Source organism: Juglans regia, chromosome 5, assembly GCF_001411555.2.
Source record: "Juglans regia cultivar Chandler chromosome 5, Walnut 2.0, whole genome shotgun sequence".
Taxonomy (NCBI): domain Eukaryota; kingdom Viridiplantae; phylum Streptophyta; class Magnoliopsida; order Fagales; family Juglandaceae; genus Juglans; species Juglans regia.
In genome coordinates this window covers 3,516,691-3,538,529 of record NC_049905.1, presented here as the reverse complement: position 1 = coordinate 3,538,529, position 21,839 = coordinate 3,516,691, and the positions used below count along the sequence as shown (strand labels likewise).

Sequence of the window (21,839 nt, the reverse complement as noted above, 5' to 3'; positions counted from 1 at the left end):
CAAAAAAGGCGTCTATATATACAATCTTCTTCTTTCTTTTATTTAAATCACAACCTAGAGTCCTCCTCTAAGAGCCTGTCAATCTATGGTGCATCAAGTGCAGGGAGGGTTACTCTTCCAATGGTTTTTGAAGAGCTATCTCTCCATTGAATAAAGCAATATGGTTGTCAATCTGCTTGTAGAATCACTGCAATCTCTGCCCCTCCGCGGGCAATATATATATATATCAATCATCCATGAATCATAATTGCGGTATGATGCTACTTTATATATAATAAGTTTAATTATATTTTGATTATTTGAGATTTAGCAAACTACAAGAGAACCTAATGACCACAAGCAGGGCAGATATGTGGAATGAGCTTGGATGACTACATTCTGTCACGCTCGCCTCCCTCGGAGAGGTCTTCACTCGGTCTGTTCTAATTCTACTTTTTTCTTTTAATAAGTTCTAGATTTACTTTATACTCTTGAAATAGAAGACCTCATTTGCTCATATTTCAATTATGATTTTACTAATCCCGTATGCATTTTGGCTGTTGGAACTAACAATAATTCGTTGATAAATCAATAAAATATGGTGATCATTCACCAGCCATGGTAGAATTTACAAATGTGGCCAATGTTGCTAGCTGGTGTAGGAATTGAATGGTTAGATAGTAATTACAGATTGAAAGTCAATTGATCAAAAGTTTTGCGACGAGTTTTGCCTATCTCTGAAATTGATCAAAAGTGTCGCCTTAATTTCTTCGAAGATGCAGCGAACTAAAAATCGCCAAAAATGATCAAATGCAGCGATTATTAGGGATATTTGCGATGATTTTGAGTGCTGGAAAATATCTGATTTCTTGTAGTGTACATATAGTGCATGGGTTTCTTTTAATATGGTGTTTAATAGAGATTGGTTCTATTAGTAATTTATTGACTCTAATTTGATTAAAAATTACTTTATATTATCATTTTGGCACTGAAAAGGGAAATGTGTTAGTTCTTGAAATTACACATATATAACGATTTTCTAGATATGTTGCAAGTTTGTTGGGAAAGACAAATCTTTAGTTGAAAGCACCATAAGGTGATAAATTGTCTTATTTTTATATATGATTAGTAGAGGATGCTTCCTATTTATACATGTAGTTTGGTCTATTAATACTTGACTTTTTGTATATGCAGCTCTATTTGGAATGGTTAGCAATTGACTTACGGCAACAAGATGTCAATTATATGGTGTAAGTTGTTATTATTTTCCTTGAAGTGTTGATCATTTAATGGCATAATTAATAACATGAAGTTTGTGAGTTTTAATGTCATTTTTGTGGAAATAGTTGAATTATATTTCCACTATGAATAGAACATGCAAGTCATGTTGAAATGTTATAGTACTGTTGATTTAATAGCATAAAATGATATTTGTGAGTTTTAACGTTATTTTTGTAGAATTGTTTATAAAATAAACAGAAGGCGTGATGATGTAATTTTTCTCGTATCCAAGACTATTTGCAGCGACATATATTTATTACAAATAGTTTTATTTTTGTTGTAAATACTTATTTGCCATGAAGGGTATATCGGATCCTTAGTAATAAACATATTTGCAACGACCATAATTTGGTCGCAAAGGATAATATATACTATCTTTTGGAATATATTACCTAATTGCAACGCTCTCTCAAATTATCGATAAGATAGTATCAATGACGATAAATTCAATTTGCAGCGATGAAATTTTGTCGCAAAAGGTAACTATTTGCAACGAGAAAATATTTTCTTGGGATTAACCTTTGCCCACACGGTATTTGTGACAATAGATCAACAGATAAAAATCATTGCTATTAGAATATTACCATACATACTAGAATATTATGAATTAGAAATACAGATTAGAAATTGAGAAGGAGAGAGAGAGACTTTTAAATTAGCTGATCTTTGTTATTCTGAAGTGTCCTTGAATAGATAACATATATATGTTCCTATTTAATTATAGGAAAATGAGACTAGAAAATAATGGATATACAATATTTAATCAAGGATATTGATTGATTTACACAATAAACTAAATATGATAGAGAATAAGTCATATTACCGTACTTACTAAAATATTATGAATATCTTCTAGGTGTGGTATTATTCTAACAGTTGCAAATGGTCATTTGCAACGAAAAATAGATAATTTAAAATGATTTTTTCCTAACAAAAAGCCAATCGTCTCTTGTAGTGTCCTTACATGAATGGTGCGTAAATTCATCTCAAACACATTACTACAAACTATCCCTTACAACCAGCCCCAACTTATGATACGCGCGTAAGATCGAACACCAAAACCGCTGGCAAAAAAAAAACTAAAACAATGATGTGGTCTGGAAAGAATGACCTTATGTGAAATAATGACAAGTGAAGCTCTGAAGGGTTCTTTCTGTAATTCGAAACAACGCGCGGCCTAAGACCTGAGGCAAAGAGGCCATGCATGCATGCCCATTATATATGGCTAACAGGATGATGATGATGGATACATGGAGATGGCAAAGGAAACATCATACAGATTCATTCTTGTCATTACCTTAATTTCCACTCATAAGTTTTGTGCAAATTTCTTGAAAAACTCATCGCAATGGTTAGGGGAGAATGTTGCAAACCAAGTCTGAGTGGCACCCAGAAAAGCGCAAACAATGCAACCAAAGAAGCGAAGCCCGTCCAGGAGGTGCGGAAATGATAGTGAAAGAACTCAGCTGTGAATCTCATCCAAGTGTTGTCGTAGCATTCCTGAATCCGGTACTTGACATCCTTGTATATATGCCTTGAGGTCTGGCACCAAGTCTGTCCCTATCTCATTGAATAGCTCAGCAACTTCCTCGTCGCTGCCGAGGAAGTTGTACAGCACTCGCGCTTTTTTCAGGTCCTTGACGTCGCTGGCTTCATCGATGAGCGAGTCGAGGAAGGATATGTAGGAGGTGACGCCGAAGTCGTTGTAGAAGTCCAGACACATTTCGTAGGCTATCATGTTCAAGAACTTTGGCCCTGTCGAGTCATCTACAATCATGGGTGGGAGCGAAATGTGTCCTGGGTACAAATTGAAGTACTTTCCTGGCAACAAATTAATCCATTTTCTAGCGAAAAATATACATCTCAAGTAATTACCAGTTTTAATACAACTCCTTTTCATGATGATTCCTGCTGCTTTAAGCTCCTGCAAATTGCGGTAGGATTGCCATTCTGGGTCCGTTCTATTTTCCTGTACGTTCTCAGTTTGTGTCTGACGCCCTGGCGGGCCCAAGAGGCTTGTCCTAAGAAGATCCAGAAGATGGGTTGGCGCCGGCTCTGAATCCACTGATCTTTCTCCATTTCTTGATAATTGCTGAGCACCCTCTAGTACCATGTTGTGGTTCCTTTTAATGAAATTCTGAATCGAACTCCTCAACTTGTCTCCCATCTTGCTCAGGCTCATCAACGACTCCAGGAGACGATACGGAAGTTGGTTCTCCAGCAGGAACAAATCCTGTTGGTAGAAGGCTACGCTGTCGTCTTTTATATTCTTCTCTTTGAACTTTTCGTTAACAGCGTAGTATATGTATTGCAGTACTGCGCAGCCGTCCACGAACAGTATCCAGGCGAGGTCGCCATTATCGTAGCGCTTCGTCACCTCTTCCTCGAAGCATTCCCTGAGTTCCTTGATTTCCTGCTCTATTTTCTTGTATAAATCGTTTATACTTACTTTCTCGCAACTTTCTGTAACAAAATCATTGGTCAATCTGAGCTTGTATTTCTCTCCTAACCGGTACTTTTCCTTGCCATGATGGATGGGACCCAAAGATACCACCCTGGGCTCGTAATACTTTGCAAAATTCTTGTTATCACGGAGCAAGAAGATAACCTGCTGCAGCTTTGGTGTTGGCGCCGTTTGGGGTTGATTTTCCGCATTTTCTCCGGCCGCCATTACCGTTTCGAACCTTTCCTTCATGCAAGGCGTCAACGTTCCGGCCATAGCGAGCTTGCATGCACTCAACAACACAATAAAAAGTTTGAGAGATCTTGTTTGACGAATTCAGGAGTGTTTCTATTATTGGAAATTATCAAGTACTACTTTGTTGGTCAAATGTACCGAGAGAAGTACTATAGTTACAAAAGTTTATGTGATGCATCAATATATTTGACGCATCAAATCAAAGTAGGTTTTTAAATATGTGATGCATCAATATATTTGACGCATCAATGAAATTTCTTTATAGTTAAAATATTTCTCCTTCGCTAAAATTAGTATATTGGTAAACATATCTAAAAGAAATTCAAACAGCTTGCTTAATGATTTATTTACAGGTATTACACTTTTCTCAATAAATTATCCATTGATTGTGTTTTCTTTATCCATGAAACAAGATAGGTATCAAGTGCATGCATGTAATCTCATTGAAGCCTTTTAATTCGACCAGCATGAAATTCTTGCTGAATCTTGGAACAATATAGAAAGATTGAAAAATATATTGCTGAGTCTTGTATTTCATTTTTTTATTTATAATTTATTTGGACGAATCTGCAAACATAAATATTAAATGATTAATAAGTATTACCATAGCACATTATAATTGTATATGGAAAATGATTAATGATATGTAACTCTTATATAACTCTCTTACTGTAACGCCGCAAACCCGGTTGGCCTGGAGAATTACTACCTGTCACTTAAGAACATGTTTCCCAACACAACTAAAATAAAACTCTAAAACTTTATTAGCAAAACTCAATCTCATGTACTCTAAATAACCACATTGAAAATTCTACAAAGTCATTACTGCAGCAAAATAAACTAAGGAGTCCAAAATCTCCCGGTAGTCATAACAAACCAAACTAATACTTTCATAAGTCTTACTAAAACCCAAGCCCAAGATATAATTAAATCTAAAAGACATTAAAACTAAAGAACATCAGAATTCATTCTTCTAACATCTTCTTCCAGCTTAATCATTCTCACCAATCTAATCCAGGTCCTCAGTTAGACTCTCCACATCATCTGAAAAATATTATGAAGATAGGAGGTGAGTTATCAACAACTCAGTAAGTAGAGGACATATGCTAGTGTGCAAACACGAGCATTTACAAAGTATAGCATGCAGAACAAAATATTTTCTAGAGTTATCATGCAGAACAGAACATATTTTCAAAAGCAACAGAGCGATGGTTTTAAGATACGTAAAACCCATAATACTTTGGCATAACATAAACTGAGTATCATCATCAGATCAAAACATAGCATCAAACAGAGCAGAGACCATGTTTCACCCCCGTGGTAGGGTTGTGCTAACCCTGGTGGCCAAACCAGGTAGAGACAGAGGTGAAATCTTTCCTTTATTCTTCCCGGAGCCCCGAGTGTGCACACAGGAAAGACCACAATAAAATCACTTTATTTCCAAAGTGGGTGCACTCAGAGACAGAGAAGTTGGTACCAACCCAAACAGAGCAGAGCAGAGCAGAGACAGAGTCAGATACAAATACCAGTACACCATGCCAAAGGTTTTCAGATGTTATATCGAAATAATACAGAGTACCAAAACAGAATCAGACAGTTTACACATACTGACAACAAAAGTCAGAACATCTTTCTAAATAAATGCACAATTTTCCATATTCTCAATATCGCTCCCTTTTTCAGATTTCAGAAAAATACATGATAGAATTTAGCTCATGTTTACACAATGCATGTCATAACAAATTTTCTTTTTTCACACAGATTTGATGAATGATGCAGATAAGCGATCGAGGTTGATCTTTGTTTTCACAAGTTCCCATCATATCAAAAAATATGCAAGTTTCATAAAATCAACCTCCATCTTATTAACTTGTATAAAACCTAGCATAGGAACCCCACTTACCTGAACAACTTAGCTTTTCAGAATTTTCTTCAAAAATATCGAGTCGAATATAGATCGTCACCTATAAAAATAATAACGTAATTTTCGTAAGTTTTCAATCAATCACGAATTTCGATATTTAATCTTAAACTTCTAAAATAACCTATTTTAATATCTCAAAACTTAAAACCCTCATAATCCCAAAATATATCATCACTTCCTAAAAATCACCAATATTCACCATGACTAACGTCCAACTCAAAACACGAATATTTAAACCCGAAACAGCCAACAAATTTCATAGCATACACCAATCTCACACTAACAACTCTATCATCCAATCCAACCGACCCCCTTACTCCTCGGACTCAGTCCGACACAACCAACAAATTCGCAGTAAATATGAATCAGTGCATAAATACATTTAAAACTCAAAAGTTCTTTGGGAAAAAAACATACAATGCTATAATATAATTTTTGAAAGATCACGGAGGTGCTAGAAGTGGCAACGCAGCAACAAAACAGTGCCAAATGCACTGTGGCCGTGGGTCTCAAAAACCCACTTTTGAACGAGTGCAAACGAAGACCCGAGATTGATAGGGTAGGGCTTAGGGATGTCAGTGAAGCTAATGGTGGTGGTGGTTGGCCGTGGGTGGCGGCGCAATAGGCGGTTGAACTGCAAAAACACCCAAAACGGAAATGTTGATGGTGGGGCTTCACCGGTGACAGATCGGAGGTGGGGTTGAGTCCATTGGATTGCTAGAAGGTCGATGATGATGTGGTGAGAAGATGGTGGCCGGAGGTGGCGAGACGGCAGCGCAGCGGCGCAAGGAGTGCCGCGGCTTGGTGATGCGCGTGGGAGCTAACGGCGGCGCGGTTGGGGCTGAGATTACAGGGGGTGGTCGCCGGTGGCTGGGGAGGACAGTGGGTCGGGAGGTGTTGCGCACGGCGGCGCGAGGCGGCGGGGCTGGGTGGATGAAGAAACGGACGGAGGGAGAGAGAGAGGGGGAGGGTTGTGCGGCACGCGGGAGAGGAGAGGAGAAAAAGAAAAGAAGGAAAAGAAAAAAAAAAAAGGAAGAAAAAGAAAAGAGGAAAGAGAAAATGTTGGAAAAGAAATGAGGTCCAATCCTCATATCTTGGATCACAAAAATGATCCAACGGAAACGATTTTAAAACAGCAAGTAAAATAAAATAATTCAAACGTAATGATTAAAATAAAACTAAATAATTAAACCCAACAATAAGTTAATTTAATATGAAAAATAATTTAAATGTATTCCAATAATCAAATATAAGAAAGCACTTCAGAATAATTTTCACAAAACTAAAATCATAAAAATAAACCCACTAAAAATCCAACCAATTTTAAAACAAGAGAATAAAATTTTAAATTAATAACAAATAATCTTTCAATTAAAAATACACTAAAATACGGGGTATTACATCCTTCCCCCCTAAAAATAAAATTTCGTCCTCGAAATTTGTATGGTCAAACATGACGCTAAAGCAGGATAGAAGATACAATCCAAAATACGCTCGAAAGAATCATACCATCAGCAACTCCCAACAAGCATGAGTAAAGTTCTCTCGAGTCTATTTTCATTGGCAATTCCATCATACTCGTATTAGTCTCCCAGTGGCACATCACGTCCAGTATTCTTAGGGTGGCTATGCTATCCAAAATCTCATCTTTCCATAGGAGCCTTAATACAACATCCAAGGAATCACAATGATTATTATTATTATCGTAACACGATCTGCGCTAACCTCAATCAACTCCTATGTTAAAACTCACAAACCTTCATTGAATTCTACAAGTTGGTAACCTATTAGCCACTTCCAAAGTTAACCATCAATAAACATTTCCATCATCCAGACCTATTCCCTCAAAATCAACAAGTATTATATCCTAATTCCGCACCACCAAAAGTTTAATCTCTAATTACAAGTATCTTTATCAAATTTCAAATTACCAATAATTCCTTAAGATCAACACAAGGTTTGAATCCTTAATTATAACCAAAAATATTGCGCTCTTGCTGCGCACTCTGATAATTCGCCACATGCATAAAATTTATATCCTTATAAAACAACACCATCGAGTACAAGGTGGCTCCATACCTACTGACCAGAAAACTCTTATGACATTTGGTAGAAAATTCTTGATCTCTAAAACCATGAACTATTACACACTTTCCTCAAACTCACCAAGAATTCATTCTTGAATCTGCACAAACTATTATCCTTAAATCTGATATGCATCTAATCCCAAAACTTGCCACTAAAACCCCGAACTAATAACAATCATTATCCAAACTAAATCAATACCTTCAATCCCCAAAGAAACAATCTCCTCGAAATTCCCTATATATATAACTCAACTCTGATCAATCCCATTTTAATGGTCACAGACTAATTAGTCTTAAAAAATGAATCAAGATAGCTCACCAAGCCTGCGAAATTACAAAAAACTTAAATCTTATTACAAATCATTCCTTCAAATTTGTAATTCTAAAACCTTAAATTATATCAGAATCATTTTTCGAAATCTGTAAGATCGATGAACTTATATCCAATAATAAAACAATCGACTCCTGAAGCTTTCAAAATCTAAAATATTAAATGATAACAATCATTTTCTAAAGTCTGCAAAACCTTAAACTTTTGGTGAAATTCCCGTAAATCTATCCTTAAAATTTGTTGAACTTACAATCTTCTATTCCAAAGCCTCGTGTCATACATCCATGAAATCGAAAACCTCAGATATCCTACTCCCCAAATAGATCACCCGGACCATGCCGTTCCTTTTAAACCTTGATATTGTAAAAGCACACCAAGTCGATAAAAGTTTAAGCCTACTCTACTAAATATAACAATAGCGTTCTCAGTCGTACCATCTTCCTGCCATAACTTAATCCTTAACCCGTTTTTCAGCTTCGAACGAAACGAACAAAATAAAATAAACTTAATAAATAAAATAACATAATTTCAATTCCAATAAAATCAAATCAAACAAGACCGAATAAATTCAATTTAAATAAAAACTAATAATAATTTCCAATTAAACCTTTAAACTTCTCTGGTACTGCACACATGGCTTTACCCATTCTTAGCCATATCTTTAATCAACTCATATAGTTCTTTCTACCATCTAATATTATAAATCCGACATTGTTCTAAACTCCCCGTACATCTTTAAAATCTAAACCACAAAAATCTAAACATTAAATCTTATAAAGATTATCTCTTATAGTCCACAAAGTAAGTTTGTCGGATCTAAACTCTCTAAACCTCAAAATCTCAAAACTCAATCATAAAGTCTGCAAAATTTAAAACCTTAAATATTCACAAAATCAGCTCTTATTCTATACAAATCTACACCTCAAATCTGAAGTTTCTTCCTAAGCCCACGGATATCCAAAACTCAAATGTTTTTAGTCTACAGAACCTCAAACCTATCCTTCGGTCAAACTTAGGTCAACTTCAAAAGCTAAACGTTAGATCATTTTCAAGTCATGTCGTGCTTCCTACAGAATAAGCTTACCGGATCTAAAACCTGATATGTTATAAAAATCATTTCTTAGAATTTGCAAAAATCTAAATCCTCAAATCCCATCAAAATCAATCATAAGGTTTTTAGAATCTCAAACTTAAATATCCACATGATCATCCATAAATTCCTCAAGTTCCTATACTGAAATCTTTACATCCTATGAACCCACAAAAATCTAAACCTCCAAGGTTTATAGTATGCAGAATTCAAACCTGTCTCTGATACCAAATGTAACGCCCCAATGGAAGGCCCAAACCACATGGCCTATACTCTAAAAGGACTAGTCAATGATACAATTAGAGCCCCATTGGAACCTTATAAAGAGCAAGAACTTCTCCTTCCCAAGCAATGTGGGATCCCATACACCACCTACCCTTATCTATATCATATGAGATATCACAATCTACCCCCCCTCAAATTTCCGACGTTCTCGTCGGGCCTGTCCATTGTAGGTGGCACAGCTCAAGTCCCACATTTCTGGTTGGGATAGGCTCTGATACCAAATGTAACGCCCCAAACCCGGTTGCCCTGGAGAATTACTACCTGTCACTTAAGAACATGTTTCCCAACACAACTAAAATAAAACTCCAAAACTTTATTAGCAAAACTCAATCTTATGTACTCTAAATCACCACATTGAAAACTCTACAAAGTTATTACTGCAGCAAAATAAACTAAGGAGTCCAAAATCTCCCCGTAGTCATAACAAACCAAACTAATACTTTCATAAGTCTTACTAAAACCCAAGCCCAAGATATAATTAAATCTAAAAGACATTAAAACTAAAGGACATCAGAATTCATTCTTCTAACATCTTCTTCCAGTTTAATCATTCTCACCAATCTAATCCAGGTCCTCAGTTGGACTCTCCACATCATCTGAAAAATATTATGAAGATAGGGAGTGAGTTATCAACAACTCAGTAAGCAGAGGACATATGCTAGCGTGCAAACATGAGCATTTACAAAGTATAGCATGCATAACAAAATATTTTCTAGAGTTATCATGCAGAACATAACATATTTTCAAAAGTAACAGAGCGATGGTTTTAAGACACGTAAAACCCATATTACTTTGGCATAACATAAACTGAGTATCATCATCAGATCAAAACAGAGCATCAAATAGAGCAGAGATCATGTTTCACCCCCGTGGTAGGGTTGTGCTAACCCTGGTGGCCAAACCAGGCAGACAGAGGTAAAATCTTTCTTTTATTCTTCTCAGAGCCCCGAGTGTGCACACAGGAAAGGCCACAATAAAACCACTTTATTTCCAAAGTGGGTGCACTCAGAGACAGAGAAGTTGGTACCAACCCAAACAGAGCAGAGCATAACAGAGCAGAGAAGAGACAGAGTCAGATACAAATACCAGTACACCATGCCAAAGGTTTTCAGATGTTATATCAAAATAATACAGAGTACCAAAATAGAATCAGACAGTTTACACATACTGACAACAAAAGTCAGAACATCTTTCTAAATAAATGCACAATTTTCCATATTCTCAATATCGCTCCCTTTTTCAGATTTCAGAAAAATACATGATAGAATTTAGCTCATGTCTGCACAATGCATGTCAGAACAAATTTTCCTTTTTCACACAGATTTGATGAATGATGCAGATAAGCGACCGAGGTTGATCTTTATTTTCACAAGTTCCCATCATATCACAAAATATGCAAGTTTCATAAAATCAACCTCCATCTTATTAACTTGTACAAAACCTAGCATAGGAACCCCGCTTACCTGAACAACTTAGCTTTTCAGAATTTTCTTCAAAAATGTCGAGTCGAATATAGATCGTCACCTATAAAAATAATAACATAATTTCTGTAAGTTTTCAATCAATCACGGATTTCGATATTTAATCTTAAACTTCTAAGATAACCTATTTTAATATCTCAAAACTTAAAACCCTCATAATCTCAAAATATATAATTACTTCCTAAAAATCACCAATATTCACCATGACCAACGTCCAACTCAAAACACGAATATTTAAACCCGAAACAGCCAACAAATTTCATAGCATACACCAATCTCACACTAACAACTCCATCATCCAATCCAACCGACCCCCTTACTCCTCGGACTCAGTCCGGCACAACCAACAAATTCGCAGTAAATATGAATCAATGCATAAATACATTTAAAACTCAAAAGTTCTTTGGGAAAAAAACTTACAATGCTATAATATAATTTTTGAAAGATCACGAAGGTGCTAGAAGTGGCAACGCAACAACAAAACAGTGCCAAATGCACTGTGGCCGTGGGTCTCAAAAACCCACTTTTGAACGAGTGCAAACGAAGACCTGAGATTGATAGGGTAGGCCTTAGGGATGTCAGTGAAGCTAATGGTGGTGGTGGTTGGCCGTGGGTGGCGGCGCAATAGGCGGTTGAACTGCAAAAACACCCAAAACAGAAATATTGATGGTGGGGCTTCACCGGTGACAAATCGGAGGTGGGGTTGAGTCCATTGGATTGCTAGAAGGTCGAGGATGATGTGGTGAGAAGATGGTGGCCGGAGGTGGCGCGACGGCAGCGCAGCGGCGCAAGGAGTGCAGCAGCTTGGTGATGCGCGTGGGAGCTAACGGCGGCGCGGTTGGGGCTGAGATTACAAGGGGGTGGTCGCCGGTGGCTGGGGAGGACAGTGGGCCGGGCGGTGTCGCGCACGGTGGGGCGAGGCGGCGGGGCTGGGTAAGTGAAGAAACGGATGGAGAGAGAGAGGGGGAGGGTCGTGCGGCATGTAGGAGAGGAGAGGAGAAAAAGAAAAGAAAAAAAAAGAAAAAAAATGAAGAAAAAGAAAAGAGGAAAGAGAAAATGTAGGGAAAGAAATGAGGTCCAATCCTCATATCTTGGGTCACAAAAATGATCCAACGGAAACGATTTTAAAACAGCAAGTAAAATAAAATAATTCAAACGTAATGATTAAAATGAAACTAAATAATTAAACCCAACAATAAGTTAATTTAATATGAAAAATAATTTAAATGTATTACAATAATTAAATATAAGAAAGCACTTCAGAATAATTTTCACAAAATTAAAATCATAAAAATAAACCCACTAAAAATCCAACCAATTTTAAAACAAGAGAATAAAATTTTAAATTAATAACAAATAATCTTTCAATTAAAAATACATTAAAATACGGGGTGTTACACTTACAATTCTTTCTAAAATGAATGATAGTCTTGTAAAATTGAAATTTCATTTATAATAAAATTGAATGTTTACATTGGTTGATTGTGAAATGAATTGAAAAAATTTATAAATATATCATTACCTTCTTTGAGAAATTCTATTTGCAATTTTGTGTGAAGGACTGTGTGTGCAGTCTTATTAATGAATGGGGGTAAAAAAGAAAAAATTATTTTAAAAATGATATTAATATAATTTAATTTTTTTTTAAACATAACTATATAGGCTTGCATAAACAATTTCCATTTAGAGACTGTATGTAGACTAATTTGCCTCACAACAGTATTATAGAGTATAGAGTCTAGACTCTATGAATGATTAAGATCTCTTAAGATTTTTATCCTAATTAGTTATGATAGAATGATGAAAGGGAAACTTGATGAGAGACATTATGAATTAAAGAACCAATTCACCTTTTATATAACAAAGGCTTAAAAAATATTATATATATATGTATGTATGTATGTATGTATGTATGTATGTGTCATGTGTGTGTGTGAAAAAGCTCGTGTGGACTACAAGTTTGGTACAAATTCTTTTAAGATTAAAGAATTGATTTTTGCCTAAAACGAAGTTAATTTGAAGCACGCACGCAGCATGATCAACTTGTGAAAATTCTAGCATGAGATGCGTAATTTGTGGGGTAGTTAATTTTTAATTGTTTTTAGATGCTTGATTTTTCACTTTAATTACCTTTAATCACATGACAAGATTGGGATTTCTTTTGTTTCATAATGTAGGCCAATCAAAGAAGTTTGCGTGAATGGGATGTTGCAGGCCATTGATTAAAACGAAGTAAAACAGATGGGTACACAGTAACAGAGAGATTCATGTTCAAATCACCTTGGTTTTGTTTTTTGCTTTTTTGTTTTTTTTGGCTTGGTTTGGCTCCAACCGAGGATTCTGAACAACGAAAAGAAACTGGCCGGGATATGAATATTTAAATTTGAAGAATGATGGAGATCGGAGAAGGCACAATGATCAGCGTCCTCATATACAAGGCATAGGCGAATGTTCTATTTGTCTCCAGGATTATGTCTTCTAATGTGGGACTATCAAGTATCAGGTCAATAATGTAGGACTATCAAGTCAATCAACATGATGAAATAAAACGGACTTATTAATTGAAATTGGGATCATATCAATTATGTCTCTTGAACTACCCATTTTCTCATTAATAAACACTACAACATAAATAAATTTTTGTGACGGTTTGAAAATTATGACAGCGCCCAAACCTTCACAGAAAAAGCATTTTTTATGACGGTTTGTTTTATGAAGGTAGCCGAGAAATTACATTACAATCGAACATATACATATTCATGTTAGAACATGCCCTGGACATTCGAATGTTGAGGCTATTTACGTGCAAACGTTGAAATTTTTGACACCAACGTTCAAACGTTAATTGATTTAATATTAAAGTTGGATATTTCAAATTAAAAAAGATTGAGAATTGAAATTAAAAAACAGTAGATATATTAAATAATATTATTCATTACATATGATAAAAATAAAGTACAAAATATGATAAAATTTTGTAAACAACATGATAAAAGTGAAAAATACTCAAAACAAGTTGTTTAAATATTTATTAAAATCGTCTGTCAATGTGTTGACCTTTGCATTTAGGATATCTATCCGATGGACAACATCAATGGCAAAATAGGTGACACTTTGTTCTACTGACACGATATATCAGTCGATGTGAGTGTAATATCTGAGACCATTGCATCAATCCAAGCAGGCTGTGCATCTCCCATAGATATACCCGTCGGCAGCCGACTAGTACTCCCAATATAGGGAGCAACACTGGGCCTAGACTGGGTCGGAGGAACAAGATCTGGTACAGGGCCAAGCTGACGTCAAGATGCCCCCTCCTCAGTCCAATTCTCTGACGATGTGTGGTCATGTCGATGGGGCTCATCTGCTTTATGATCCACTCCTCCACCTGGGGTTGCACCATCCGGGCCAATAATAGCTTGGCAATGAGGACTCAATATGAGAGGTTGTCATTGGAGACGACGCTCGTCTCGTAATGGATCCCCTAAAAAATACGAAGTGGCAAGTCGATGGGCCTCCACGTGCCACTCGTATAAGGAATTGTGCACAAATCAGGCTAAATGTGGTCTTATGTGCCACAAGATCCTCATTTGTTGCAATAATAAGATGCAACATGCAGAAAAAAGGGAGGAGTTTTACCTGGCTGAAGGAGTTCTTCCTATTGAGCTACTCTCAGTCTCTCCCGGTGAGGATGTAGAAATTGAGACGCCCTCAAATTCCGCTTGGGATCGGACAGACATTTGAAGCGTCGAGACATGCAACACAAGGTTACCTGCCCCCGTTCATGACATATAAGATGCAATATTCCTAACATGTATCTAGCATTATGCAATATTCACAGCGGATAATTTTTCTTTTTAGCAATACTATGCACCAAACCGAAATATCCCAAATACTTAAAACATACTTCATTCATAATGACGTACTAAACAACTGAGATCACAATAATAGTCCATATGGTTGTGATCAAAAGAGTGCTGGAGATTGAACTCTACAAATACAAGTAATAACCTGAGGTAACTACTGTACTACCATTTACGTCGCACCATCGCTTAATTGATCGTTTCCAGATGGTCGATTCTCGATTCTCCTTCAGATCCTGTAATAAGATCTACCATTCGGGGGGAATGGTAGTTGGGACTACCATAGTGAGATTTGATTACAAATCTCAGCAAGTTAACAAGAAACTTCCACACAGGTTAATGATGCATGCATGGCAGTAAAAACATGAATGCATAATCAAATCATAAGTAATCATAGCATAACTTGACATACAACATAACATAACTGGCATAACTTAAACTGAAACTGAAGCTTAGCATGAACGTGACTTGAAACATAACATGGATTTGAAACATAGCATGAACGTGAGCTTGGAACATAACATGGACTTGAAACATAGCATGAACATGAACATGCATAATTTGAACTTGAACTTGAGCATGACATAACATAAATGTGAACTTGGAACATAACGTGAACGTGAACATAACATAACATGAACTTGAAACATATTCTTGTCTCATGGGATTACCATGATTGCGTGAACGTAAACTTGAACATAACATAACGTGAAACATGACTTGAACTTGGAATCTTATTCAATAGACTTAATCATTAACGTGACCATATGGGTGCTACACAGGTCCCCTTGAGCCGTGTGTCCCTGCCGATTACCGCATCACATCACAGGTGTCTATACCAGCTGTGAGTGCGTTAATACGTACTCCACAGTTGTTGTGGCCCCACGTATTCTACGTGTCACAATTGCTGTGTCTCACGTAGTGTATGCTCCACAGTTGTTGTGGCCCCATACTTCATGCTCCACAGTTGTTGTGGCCCCATGACTTATCTGTTTGTGCCACACTTGTTGTGGACACACGTAACATAATGTGTGGCACCATCGGCGTTAGTGCCTGGCGCGCTCCGGTGACCAGCTAATTAGGCCCCATTCGCAACTTGTTGACTGTACTTCGTCAACCCAGGGAATTTCACACCTATTTAGACACTCCAGCGTGAACAAAGGAGTTCCACTAGGATATTACCCCATCCTAGCGCTTAGGGTCGTGATTGACATGAATGACTTAACTGACAGAAATGACATTTCGTAACGTGACGTAACATGAACGTGACATAAAATACAGAAATCTTGACGTAGCGTAACGTGATATGAACGTAAGACGACAAACATGACATACTTTGAAACATAAATGTAACAGACAACATTTCATAACATGGCATACATGTAACAGGCAACATTTCATAACATAGCATATCATGTAACAGACAACATTTCTTAACATGGCGTAACATGTGACAGTGAATATTACGTCACAAGAAATACATGTAACAGATGGCATACTTAACTTAACATACTTGCAATGTATAGCAATACGTGACAGATATATCTTGTGTAACAGATGAATAATTCATGACAGAATAAATTCTGTGTAACAGATAAATATGTAATGACTTGGCATGGCACATATGATAACATGCATACATAAAATTTAGTTCCCTTACTTATCACACATACACATTAAATTGATAGTAAGTTAAAAGCTAACTTACATCGATCTTCGCGCTTCGAGACAAAACTCAAGTGCGATCACGAGAAACTGAAAGTAGTGATTTCTAAAAATTAGAACTTAATCACTAACAATTAAGAATATGGAGAAATATCAACTTAGAGTAAAATTACCATTTTACCCTCTACATGTGGGAAAATGACCATTTTACCCATAACTTAAGGATTTTGCATCCTAACTCCAAAAATCACCAAAATTTACATACCTTATGTAAATTTTGTCCTAAGCTCAAATATCAATTCAGAAAAATTTAAAACTAAACACAACCATCAAAACTCTATATGGCCGAAACTTACAAGGCTATTTCCTTTGCTTTTTGTTGTAATTCTTTCAAATCTCAAAACTCATGATTAAACCAAAATTTTTCTTCTACTACACTCATAACATATTCTTAAGAATAATCATGCTTTGAATCATGAACAAAAGTCATCAAAATCACTAAAACCATACTTGGAACTTTTTGGTTTTTCTTCTAAGTTCAAAACAGAATTTGTTTCCAACTTGTTTTGATCAACCTCTTGATCCATGACTTATAAAGATGTGATCTTCAAACCAAAACATCACATGGTTAAAATGATGTTCTAAAACAGATCCAAGCTTCAAACTCAAGATCACATGGGTAAACATCAACCAAAACATAAATTTAGCCAAGAACATCATCACTTTGGCCTAACAGAATATCTCCTTGCATAAAATTTCATATGTTCGAAACTAACATCAAATATCTTCAAAATAACATTCTAACATGTATATAAGATGCTTAGGATCTTCCAATAAAAATATCAAAGCCATTGGAATAAGATTAAACCATAAAGATTTAAACTTTCTCAAAACAGAAACTGTTTTTCCTCTTCCAGTTTCTAAGTTTCTAGACCTAAGAAAATATTTCACCAAAACTTTTAATCATGCAACAAATCCTCAACCAATAATCATATACACATGTTAACAGTAGTCCATAAAAATTTCGGACCAAGATCTATTCATTAGGTTGGTCAAAAACTCCAAAATATAACACACTCTCCAGTTTATCGCCCAGAATGCCCTTTATGGGGTGTAAATAACTTTTGACCGACCAAATGATCTCCAAATGGAACTAATAAGGCATCCACGTAAACTAGACTCCAAAATAAAGAATTTTAATGAAGGAAAATTTTCGAGAAAACACTTACAAAAGCTTCAAAACAGGCGTTCAAAAGAGGTAAGAAAACTGTCCGAGAGTGTCTTTTGTGTTCTATGAAGGAAAAGTGTAAAGGAGAGCTGCTTTTCGTGGGAAGTGGACTGAAGAGCTTCTTACACAAGCTATGTAAAGTGATAGGACTGAAGGAATGGTTGAGTGTTGGCCTTTTCTTCTCATAAAAATCAGACCAAGATCTTTTCTCAAGGTGGAGTGTGAGAGTGAAAGAGTGAGGTGGCCCTTTAGCTTTGTATTTCAAGAACCTTCTAGGCCCTTCTTGTAAAGATCTGGCCAGCCAAGTGGGGGTACAAAACTTAGCCATGAAGCAATCCTATGGTGACCAAATTCGTGGGCCTTAATGGGCCTAAACCGAATGGGCCTAAATTTTGGGGTTTAAAGAGGGTTTGGGTTGCTATCAAGCCCAAATTCAATATCACTTGGTCCAATCAATTTTTCAAGGTTAACAAGGTTGGATAATGATGTTCTAACACAAATTTGAAGGATTAATAGCATGTGGAAGTGATTTAATCAAGTGATTAAACACAATGCTATAAATCGGATTAGAAAATGTTTAGAGGCCAACTTTAGGGTTTTGGGGAAACCGTTTAGGGTTTCGATTTCAACAAAGCTTTTGGGCTTTCAATTGGATTCCCACAATTTAGGGTTTCACTAGGATTGAAAACCTCTTTGGTCTGGTACAATTTGGTTGAGTAGATGAAACAAAGTTTTGCTTAAGTGACATGATTTCACAGCTTGGTTCCTTCAAATCCATCAAACGCTCCTCATGGCGCCAAGTGTCTAATATTATTCACTAAGTGTGGCTAAGATCTTGCCAAGCGTCCAAATAAAACTTTTCTAATCTAATTTGGACATTCCACACTGTGATTTCGAAACACTGCAATTGGTGCGCTTATTGAGGTTACTATTCACTCCAAAAAAAGTGAATCATAAACTTAGCACTAAAAAATTTCTAAATATTCAAATTAATCTACAGTGAAAATCTTTTACCGAAATTTAACCTTGAAGTGCCCCTAAAAATAATTTCACAATTCTCAACAGACGTTTCGTCCGGAATTATGAAAATAGGCTATTGTACCATAAAATCCTAAATAATCCACCGAGTCTAATGGCGTAGACCATAATGCATTCTGACACTTCTAACCACCTCAAATAAATAAAACTCATATTTCTAGCGGCATAGTGAGTGATAACACTGACTATGTTGACAGACTAAAACCTATGCAATAGATCGATTCGTAAAAACTTATGGGGTTTTCACGAGATTCCTAAAGTCAATAGAAATTCCGCCAATGAATTTCTAGCGGCTGTTACAGAAATCCTCATCTCGATTGTCATTCTCCTCATCAATATCCTCAGCCTCCAACCGGTCAACTGGGCCAATAAATGATGTAGAAGTGCCTACATTTGCATCTACTCAAGATCCATCCCTAGGCTAAGCATCTCCTACAGTCGATATCTCAACGACGCGATGGATCCAAGAATCTCGGTGATGACATCTGCCGAGACCTCAAACTGAACACCGCATATTGTCATGATGTGAAATGATGCATCCTTAGGCATGTAGCACATCCCCATATAAAACTCCCAACCATTGAGGGGTATATGTCCAGATACTCATCCAGCCTCTCGTAACAAACACGTCTCGAATGCTCTTTTACTCCCATATGAGTTAGTGGAACTGGTTGATCATGACTTCTCATTTGGACATCACTGTTTGAGCCCCAACTTGAGACGTGTGCTACCTTGTTCCTTGCCTCCCCTTTTTCCTAGACGTCAGAAGATGAACCATATCCTAAAAGAAAGAAAAAAAAATTTGAGAAATATTAGTACTATGATGCATATTATGTACTGTAATCTAAATTATTTCGTGAACACGTCCAAATGTAAAATATCACGTTTGGACGTTAAGCTTATACATGCGAATGTTTTAGTTTTTACATTCACACTTTAATTTCCTCTAGGATAAGCATTTCAAGGCAAGATGAGTTACATTCGAACGTGATGGCTAAAACACACGTTCAAATTAAACCAAATTTACGTTCACACTGTATTAATAAAATAAATAGAAAATTATTACATTCGGGAAGCTCTTGAATGTATTTATTAATACGTTTGAACGTACATAACTATTAGTTCGAACGTTTCTAACCTTTCTGGCAATTGAAAGGTTTTACATTCGAACGAATTCCAAATAACGTTCGCACGTATGTGACACTCAAGAATATGAATGATCATACGTGTGAACGTTACAAATGTACATTCGAATGTAAAATATACATTCGCACGTTATTTGATTAACGTGTGAATGTTTATGTTTTCTTTCTCATTTGAAAGGTATAAGGTTCGAATGAGAGAAACTAACCTTCGAACGTTACGAGATAGAAATTACAGAAATGCAAACATTCAAACTTCTCTAGAATAAGTTTTTTATAATTTATACTACATAATATATTGTTTATAATATAATATAATAGTTGTTATATATTATATAATCTAATAATATTATTCTTTATAATATAATTGTTACATAGTGTGAATATGTGATTATCAATCAAGAATATTTTTACTGCATTGCATACATTGACCCGTGGTCCCTCACATAGAGCACTTTGATACACTGCATGCACGGTTCGAGGTTATAGATTACATACTACAGATCGTGAACGTAATTGAAAGACCCAAAACTATGGTGTGTTGGTCGAGGGAAGTCATATAACAGATGATATTGACTACTATAGTATCATACGTGACATTATCGGATTAAAATACTGGGTGGGATTGTGACATGTTTTTAAATGTGATTGGTGAGATATAGCCAGTGGTCGGGTTTTGATACATAGGGATAGTAGCTTTATGAGTGTCAATACTGCATGTAAATGGTACGAAAATGATCCATTCGTATTGGTTTAACAAGCTACCCAAGTCTATTACTTGGATGATCCAATAAAAGGGGCTGACGAAGATAATGGAGAGATAACTTGGTGAGTTGTACAAAATATTGTGTCTCAGAATATCTATGATGCAAGAATGGTAGTGAATCAAGATCATAGTGGAGATGAAGATAAAACTTCGATTATAGAGGCCTATCAGGAATATGGAGAGCATATTAATTTATTTGTTGACCTCGGTGCACTTGAACTCATCCCCTTATGTAGAGATGACGTCCTCCCGTACATCTCGATCCATTCGTATTAAATGATCATTCAGTTCATGAAGTAAGTGAAGAAGAAGAAGAAGAAGAAGAAGAGTCTGAAGAGGAAGTCGATGAAGAAGACTAACAAGAAGATGATGATGACGAAGATGGTATTGGAGTCGATTCTAAAGCAAGCATGGAAAATACATCTGGAGATGAAGAATAAAAATATTAAATATTTTATATACATAGGTGACAGTACAATACATTTTTTATAAATTATTCTATAATAATTGTTTTTTAAAATATTAATCATTTTCAAGGATGCCACCAAAATGACAACTAAGAAATGTGCCTCCTCCCCCAAGTCCCGAACCCGTTCACGACTCCCCAACTGAGGACTCCGCTCCTGAACAAGTACACAGGAGACAAACAACCAGTTAACACCTACCAGTAAGGAAATGTTATTGATAATCAATTATATTTCAATATTTTGGCAACTATATTTAATAATTTTAAAAATATAAGTTGATGCCTTGTCACATCGCAGACGTGGCTTAACATGTGGCTTTGCTTTGGAAAGAAATAGAAGGCACAAAAAAATCAAGGTTAACATTCCTGATAACTTCACTAGAGAAATGGATGATAGTGCAGTATTGCTTTCCTCCTATGCCGACACACTAGTCCGAGCTTATGCTCCATTTTATATGTGATCATGGAGAGATGTTTTGAATGAGGTAAAGGATCACATTTGAAGTCGTGTATTG

General features: G+C 36.2%; 1 pseudogene; it reads right to left on the bottom strand.

Annotated features, from left to right (window-relative positions):
* Window positions 1-2,553: 2,553 nt before the first annotated feature.
* Window positions 2,554-3,931, bottom strand: LOC109011851 (annotated as a pseudogene).
* Between the last annotated feature and the right edge of the window lie 17,908 nt (window positions 3,932-21,839).